Genomic DNA, 8,919 nt, shown 5'->3' on the forward strand with positions numbered 1-8,919 from the left:
TTGGTTCACCAAATGTATCCATATTAATTTCGATTTTTGCGCCAATTTCCTAGACCAGTTTTTGTATTTTATAAATACGCATTTTGACTATCAAGTAGCCATCATCAGTATGAATTAGCTAATCGTAGTTACTATTTTTATGTATGTTAATCGTTGCTAATTTGGTGGCGGACTGCACAAGGATATTTTCGTGTACCTAAAATCGTTGCTAAATTGTAGTGTCAATGACGCCAGCAAATCAGCTTCCTTCAGGTGACTAGTTCAGAATACAAAGAAACAATTCAACAACATTGAAACCAGAACAGAACAGCATCGATTAGTAGAAATGGTGCAAACTATGGAAGAATAGAAAAATAATGTGTAGCCACTCACGTTATCGAAAATGACCATAAAATTGACAAATCGAATCTAAACTCCTTAAGTCAGTACCCAATCCTTGCGAATTAGATGCTTATGAAAGCATCTACGTTTCTGTGAAAGCTAGGCTATCTTCGAAAAATCCAATAAATTTAATCAAAGTCGTTTGTTTTTCTATAAAAACCATTCAAATTGAATGAACAAACGCACAGAAAATTAGATTTTTGCTATCAATTACTGATTTCTAAACTATTAAAAAAAATGTTTCAAACAAAAAATGTTTGCGTATTTATAAAGAATAACTTTCTAATTTAAAGCGTTCATCTATGTTTCTCAGTTTATTAAATGAGAATGAGGGTTTAATTGAATCGGAAAATTTAGATCGAATTTGAGGACAGTATAAGATGTGTCCCTTTGAAACTAATATTTTTCGTTTGAAGCATTTTCCTCTATTAAATTTATTTATCGAGTTTCAAGCATATGTCAACTTTTAAAAAACATCCTGTATATAGTATGAGTGTTAAGGGTGGCAAATATTATTTTGCCCGGTGCGGCTAAATAGCTAGATCAGACCCTGCATACTAGTGGGTGTCCATATTACATTATGTTGTTAGATTTAAGGTACATCACTTTGCTTATTTTAAACTTTAGCACCTTAAAATTTAATGTTATGCTTAAAACTGAAATATGGCCAATGATTTACTATTCTCAAATATATTATACAATATGCAGTTTTATAAAACAATAAGCAGTCTTCAGATTGTAAATAGACAATCAGAAGAATCGAAATCGTTTACTTTTTTCGCAAACAAATCTATTATTTTACTTTGTTCGATAGCAAAACCACATTGACAATCAATCTTCAGCATTCCTGCACTCTCATAAAATACATTCATTTATTTCAATATAAAGGCTATCCATAATAAATGGCAATATATATTGAGAAATTCAAGAAGACTCAAGGTACAAATAATTATACAAATACATCCTTTCTAATATTCCAAGATCCTTAGAAAATTACTGTAACACCCAGTGGATTAAAGGGATTGGTTTGGAAAGTGATGTTGTGGGCTCGATTTGCGCCCGTATGCATTATTTCTTCATATCAAACACAGATGACAAGAATGTCATATATATGCTGTGTTTTAGTTTATATATGGAGGCTCTATGTCTCGTTGTAATTTTCTAGGTAAGTAATACAGGTGTCACAAAATTAACGAAATACATCAATTACTCCATAGAAAAGTATTAGTTTGAAAAATGTTTCAAACAAAAGGATAAGGTTAAAAAAATCCATATTGGTAGACAAATTATTGAAATGTTAAAATATAGGCTTGAAAATGTCGACTTTAAAATTTCAAATGGTAGCTTCTATTTTATTGTTACATATTAGTGTACAAATATTTTTTTCGAAAACCGAATACATGTATTCTTTTCTTATTTGGGTGCTGTCACTTTCAAAAACACATTAAAAAAAAAGTTAGTTAAACAAAGAATATTTTTATAATTTGAAATTTTCCTTTACCTCTTTAGTGGGATAAATCTACCGGATTTTGATAATCAATTCGGAAAATTTTGGAAGGAGGCTAATTTAAAAAAAAAATAGGTTTCATTCGTTGTTTTGGGACAATTTATCTCTACATTGTTTTGTTTGGTGACGTTTCCTTGAATATCTCTGGTTCTATTAATCGGATTGAGGCGAATAAAAAATAGAATTGTTTGTTATGAATTTTTGAATCTACCTTTCCTAATATCGAGCCCTGAACATACCAAAATTTCCTCAAAATCACAAGAACGTCGCAGTAACCTCATATTTTCAACTTTATTTCATAACTTTTCGAAAATTGAAGGAATTGAGTTGAAACTCTGAAAAAAGATGTAACTTAAGATGATTAAAAAGTTAGGTAAATTTTACCTCAATTTTGAGAAAAATGAATTTTTCTGAAAAATTTAAACAGCTCGTACAGTTCAGGCAATCCGTCGGATTTTTAACTTTTCAGATTTGCCAATTTCTTTTTAGGTTTGAAAAAAAAATCGTATTTATATCTGAAAAAAATTGTTGTACCATGCAAATCTGGATTTTTTCGAATTTTTCGCATTTTTGTTTTGGCTCTAAATCAGGTTTTGAAAAAAACCGTTGACACTATATGAAAGTAGATAAAAACATATATTATTAAAAAAAAATTAAAATCCGATGATTTATCTGAACTGTATGAACTGTTGAAATTTTTCAGAAAAATTCGTTTTTCTCCAAATTGAGATTATGTATCGGGTTAAAATTTATTATACTTTTTTATGATCATAAGTTACATTAACGTATGAATAACTCAATATTTCTTTTTTTTCGAAAAGCCATCAAAGAAAGTTGAACGTTGAAGTCGCCTCATTTCGATCAATAGAAGCAGAAATATTCAAGAACACGTCACCAAAGAAACAATGTAGAGATAAATTATTGTCCCAAAAAAACAAAATAAAGCTATTAAAAAAAAATTAGCCTTCTCCCAAAATTTTCCGAATTGATTATCAAAATCCGGTAGATTTACCCCGCTAACTTGTGATTATCAAAAATTGAATACAAAAACATAGTTTTATACAATTCGATTTTTGAATTTCTGCCGAAGTCAAATATTTGAATGCGAATTTACAGTATAAAATTATGACTTTCATTTCATTTTTTGAATTTGGCCATATTAAGGCGTTTCCATACATGAATAAGCTCTCAGATTCGATTGTTTTAACCTGAATATTTTATTTGAATGATTTCAAAAATAGCTTTTCTAGAGAATTATTGAGTCACCCTGCTCCGTTACTTTTGTTCACGCGGTAATAAATGTGTATATGTATGAAGAATTTATATGTGCATTAGTTAATATAATATATCTAATATTGTTTGAATAAGTTTCCCAAACGTAATCATCTTATAGAGGGGAGAAGATGATACAGCCATCATGCATTTTAAATAAACGTATTTGATCTTTGCATATTTACAAATATATGTAAATTTATAATTATTCAAATTCCATATGAGATTTTCCCAGATCACTTGCCAAGAAACATATCATACTTACCCTTCTAGAATCTAAATTATTTAGTTTAGTGATAATTCTCTTATTAGTACAGCTAATCCAGTCGAATCCATTGGCCATATTTTCAACTAACCTTAGATTTGATTTTAATCAACCAATCTTCTAGAATGATTATCCATTTTTTCTAAATTTTTTGGAAAAATAATCGATTTTGTAATTTTGAACTTTTAATATTTCCAATTATTTCATCATATTTCTATTATTTTTTATGACGATACTGTAATGTTATTTGATTCACCCATCCCCTGTAATCTTTACCTTTCTGGAAGTATCTTAAACTAAACAGACAAACAAACAGAAGTGAAGTAAACAAAAGTTAATTTCAGTGCTCTATTAATGTTTCAATACAACCCTGTTGTATATATATTAAAAGAAATAAAAAATATAAAAAAATGAATAATTCACATTAGCATAATTAATTTTTTTAAAACTTCTATAGATAATGACTTTGAGTAATTAAAAAAAAAAAAAAAGCCGTAGTGATATGTAAAAAATATTTAGTGTTGATCACTCAGCCTCTATATACAGATATTATTAAACTAGGGGAATTTTTGTATAAAGATAAAATTTGTTCCTCAGTTAATAATAACGATATCGAAATATAAATTTTGAATATCTCGGTGCGTAGTCGTTGAGATAACAAAATGATGTTTTATAACTTGTAAATGTGAAGTAATTTAACAAAAATCGGGTTCGAACCTTTCTAGATGAGTATGAATATTGTATTAGATTGCTCTCCGAAATGATTATGACTGAACATAAATGACTGATTAAACAACTTTTTCCTTATCTTTTGTTATGAATGACTAGGATAGATCTTATCATGTGTGATATTTTTGGTTTAAGAAAAAAAATATGTCTTGTAGCAACTTTGAGTTTTGATAGACCTAATTTTTTATAAAATTAAATAAAGCCCATGTTATTAAAGACAACCGCGCTTTATCTCCCCTTTTGTGGCCTACAGCCACTTTTAAGACACAATTTTCAAATTTTTTTAATTTTCGTTGATTCTGAATAAAAATTTAAATCTCTTAACATATAAAAGAAAGTCGGGTTTATTCGAACACGTATAACTCGAGCACGGCTCGACCAATTTTCATTATACCATGTATATATGAAATATACATAGTATATTAAGTTTAGTCCCGAGTAACGCTTAAAAATATTGAAGCTACGAAAAAATTTTTGGTAAAGGTGCTCATAGAATCACCTAATTAGTCCACTTCCGGTTGTCTGTGCGTCTGTCTGTCCGTACGCACAATAACTCAAAAATGAAAAACGATATCAAGTTGAAATTTTTATAACGTGCTTAGGCTGTAAAAAGGTGAGGTCGAGTTCGTAAATGAGCAACATAGGTCAATTGGGTCTTGGGTCCGTAGAACCCCCATCTTGTAAACCGTAAGAGATATAACAAAAATTAAAAGTCGGCGCTAATTAGGTGAATTAGGTGCAAATTTTATAGTATGTATTAATATGGGAATATCCGTTATGTGTGTGTGGCTATTTAAGAGTGGATATCTTTCTTTATTTACGTGACGTCAAGAAACAAACGATTGCGTCATCAACACTGTCTATACATGGTACTTCAATAATTAACTCAGTAAATTGTTTTTTTATTTTTTGCATTTGTATCTGGCTCAAAAAGCAGAATGAGTATAAAAAGCCACAATTATATTGTGCATGAAAATCTGGCATTTTTGAATATACTACTTTAACACATTTAATTTTTCGCCTATAGAATTCTAAATTGTCAGCAAATATTATGGGCTAGAATTAATTTTCTATAAAATTAGGGATCCGCATTAAATATTAAAATGAATTAGAGCTGTATGCGAGCACAGGGAACTCCACAGCCGTAGGCTCAAGCCCAAGGCCACCTTATTGACCAAGAGATGAAAGTAAAGTACGTGGCGGGCTAAGCGGCACCAAGCATAGAATGGCTATTTATGAATTGGAGCTGCATGCGAGCACAGCGAGCGCCAAAATGTTGGTCTAATGAAATGAAGGCTAAATCGCGGTAGACTTTGTTTTTAAAGTTAAAATTGGCCAGTGAACACGATATTCATGGACTGTTAGGCGGTACGAAATTCGCCGAGTCAGCTAGTGTATTAATAAAAAAATCGGAATAACATCATAATTAATGTAATGTAACGGGCTTTCTTTGGCAACTATACTCCTAGCATAGCTCATCGCCACAGTTTTTAAATTTAGTTTTTTTTCAGTTCTATAACTACTTAAATATGACAAGTTTATAAAATTTGTATTGTCAAAGAACGAGCTATTATTTTACTAATAGCGATTTACAAGAAAAACTTAAGTTAGAAAAATTAACCAGTTAAGTGAGCTTTAATCTTATGTTGGTCAATATGCTTTACCGAAATTTCAAATCCAGCAGTATCAAAATTTGGTAGGTCTGATTTTTGGTTACTAAGCGATCGGTATAAATAAGTAAAGTCCCTAAGGATGTAGCCCACCATGGTTAATTTTATCCTTTCTGCAGATACAAATATTGCCAGATACATATATTACAGATACATATTTGTCAAAAGTACCTGAATCTAAAACATTTTCGCGCTGCCTGTCTTTAAATGAATCTATATAAGTTTTTGACAATGTTTACTTTTTTGCAATTTTTCTTTATCTATTTCTAAGTAATACATATGAAGTTAAGAGACATTGGCATAACATATGGACGTTACGATAGTCATCATATACATACATTAATGGTTACTTACACGTTATAATATAAAATAAATGAAAAATGGAATAATTATAATAATCATATTATGCGTGATTATTGTTACTAGTGACAAGGATTTTTTTATGGATGTAATGTTAATAATGTACCACTCCTTAAAGTGCATAAACGAAACGGCAAAGGTAGAATACCATGCGAACGATGTATGTACGAATGATATACATATATGTATATGTATAATGCATGATGCATGATGAAAATATGTAAATCACACTAAAATCATACAGGGAAAAAATGTATAAAATTATGTACAGTTCGTGTCATTGTTTCTTCAAATGGGATAGGTAAAAGATAGAATAGGTTTAGAACTTTTAACCATACGATAGAAAGATATTTACATTACTAAATCGAATTAGAAAAGTTTATGATATTTTAAGATTTTTACAACGAGGACCTAACATTAAAAGCATGTTGTTTTGAGCGTGCATTTGTGTGTATGTGGCAAAGATTTTTATTTTGTTAATTTTAATACACTTTTATTAGTAGGTATACACATACAGGTATGAAATGTATTTTTTCAATGACGAACGTGAAATTTTGCATTTGTATATAAAATTGATGACAAAGAATAATATGGTTCCATCTAACTGAATAATTATTTAAATTCGAAAATACAATACGAAATATTTTACATGGTGGAAGTGCAATGAAGACATACATTTGGTTAGCTTTATTAAATTTAAAATACTGTTTAAAAAAACTAACAAAATTTGTTTTAATAGCATGCAGACTAGAAAGAACAAAATAATTTTTATGATGATGTCATAATCAATGTTAAAATGAGGGTTTGATATTTTCTAAATAATATACTTATTATTATAAAAATGTATGTTACAAAGAGTATTCCATGATATTTCAAATTTACGTCCTCATAGAAATTATTTCGCATTTTTAGCCAACATATTAATAAAACATGTTTTACAGCAATGTTATGAGCATGCCCAAAACATCCTTCCGTTGTATTATGATCTGTAGACTGTAGAGAAGGAATGTATGGTTCTATTAGTTGCAATTCAGGAAGGCAAATATAGTGCTTCATCTGCTATGGTTTATGGAGATATAAGTGCTAACTATATTTCTTACATATACAAATTTATTTCCTACGTGTATCAAGATTATTGCCTTAAGATAGTAGGTATATGTTGCTGTTAATTTGCCGAAAGAGAGAAAATAGAGAAATAGAGAAAATAGAAAAAAACAAAAATGGCAATCATGGGGACTGACGGCGGAAGCAAAAATTTAAAACTTTGGAATAACTGTGTTTTATTTTTATAGAATTTTTAAATTAATTACTAATAATTTGTAAATTGAAATTATTAACATGGATATCAAAAACTTATTTGATTGAGTTGGATTTCGAACGCAGGTTTTTTAATTGAAGTCCAGCAACTATAGCACTGATCCACCAGGCAGATTGAATTCAGATTGAACTTTTAGCATTTAATATCGTGATAATAGCGTGACGGTCACGCAAGCACAGTGCTTTTTCCCAATCGCAAAAATGTTTCGAGAATCAATTGTAGTCAATATGATTTTCTACAACTTTGCTTTGCTCAAAATGTCAAACAATTATTAAAGATACTTTCGATCTCATTAATGATACATCGGATCTAAAAGCAACAAAATAACTTCTAGCTTCTTTAGTTTCTATACAACTCTGTTTTTCTAATGGCTAGTTATGATATCTTATTTACAATTAAAAAAACATAGAAAATATAATAATAATAGATTTTATTTGACATCATCAATCTACAAGTTTAAACAATGTGTGTTGTTTAATTAAGATGCTAATAAATTTCTTAAATGTGAAGACAGTATACCATGATGTACCAAGTTATATTTTATATTATTTAATGGGTAGCCAAGAAACTTTTCAATGAAGCGGTTAAGTTCGTTATATTTATCTCTACAGTTAAAAGTTGCATGTACTTCTTGTTTGGAGTTACGGATAGGTATTTTATATTTAGTTTTCAAGAAAAACGTAACGTCGCAATCAATAAAGATATTTTCGACATTTCAGGTCTATCGCATAAACTACATTTAGTAGATTCTAGATCTGCCTAATCCTGGGTACATGGATACTTGATAATGTCTAATACTTGATAATGATCTTCTTCTTTCTTTGTTTAGAATTTTAGATGATGAATGCAATACAAAATGTAAGGTTTTCATTTACATAATTTTTAACCCCAGAACCAAAAAAAGGGGTGTTATAAGTTTGACCGGTATGTGTGTGTGTCTGTGTGTTTGCCTGTCTGTGACATCGTAGCGCCTGAACGGGTGAACCGATTTTAATTTTTTTGGTTTCATATGAAAGGTAATTTAACGGAGAGCGTTCTTAGCTATGTTTCCATTGCGAGTTTAGGTTTCCATACCCGAAAAAAAATAAAAAATTGGCGATGATTTTCAAAATCGATTCAGTTGGGAAATGGCATAACATACAATTTTAACATATAAATAATTACTATGAAAATGAATGGTTAAATAAACCTGGTTCAATTCAATTCGAAAAGTGAAATGGTAAAATAATTAGGTAATTCAAAACAATAATTCAAAAGAACGAAGTCAACTCAGATATTTCACTTTCAATTAAAATATTTCCAAAAATTTGTCCCAAAAATGATAGAGTATGCTTTTCATCTCATCTGATGTCCTTGACCATCACTTTGATATTGATTTAAAAAGGAGTGTTATAAGTTTAAAGTGTTTATCAGTGCG

Source organism: Chrysoperla carnea, chromosome 1, assembly GCF_905475395.1.
Source record: "Chrysoperla carnea chromosome 1, inChrCarn1.1, whole genome shotgun sequence".
Lineage (NCBI taxonomy): Eukaryota > Metazoa > Arthropoda > Insecta > Neuroptera > Chrysopidae > Chrysoperla > Chrysoperla carnea.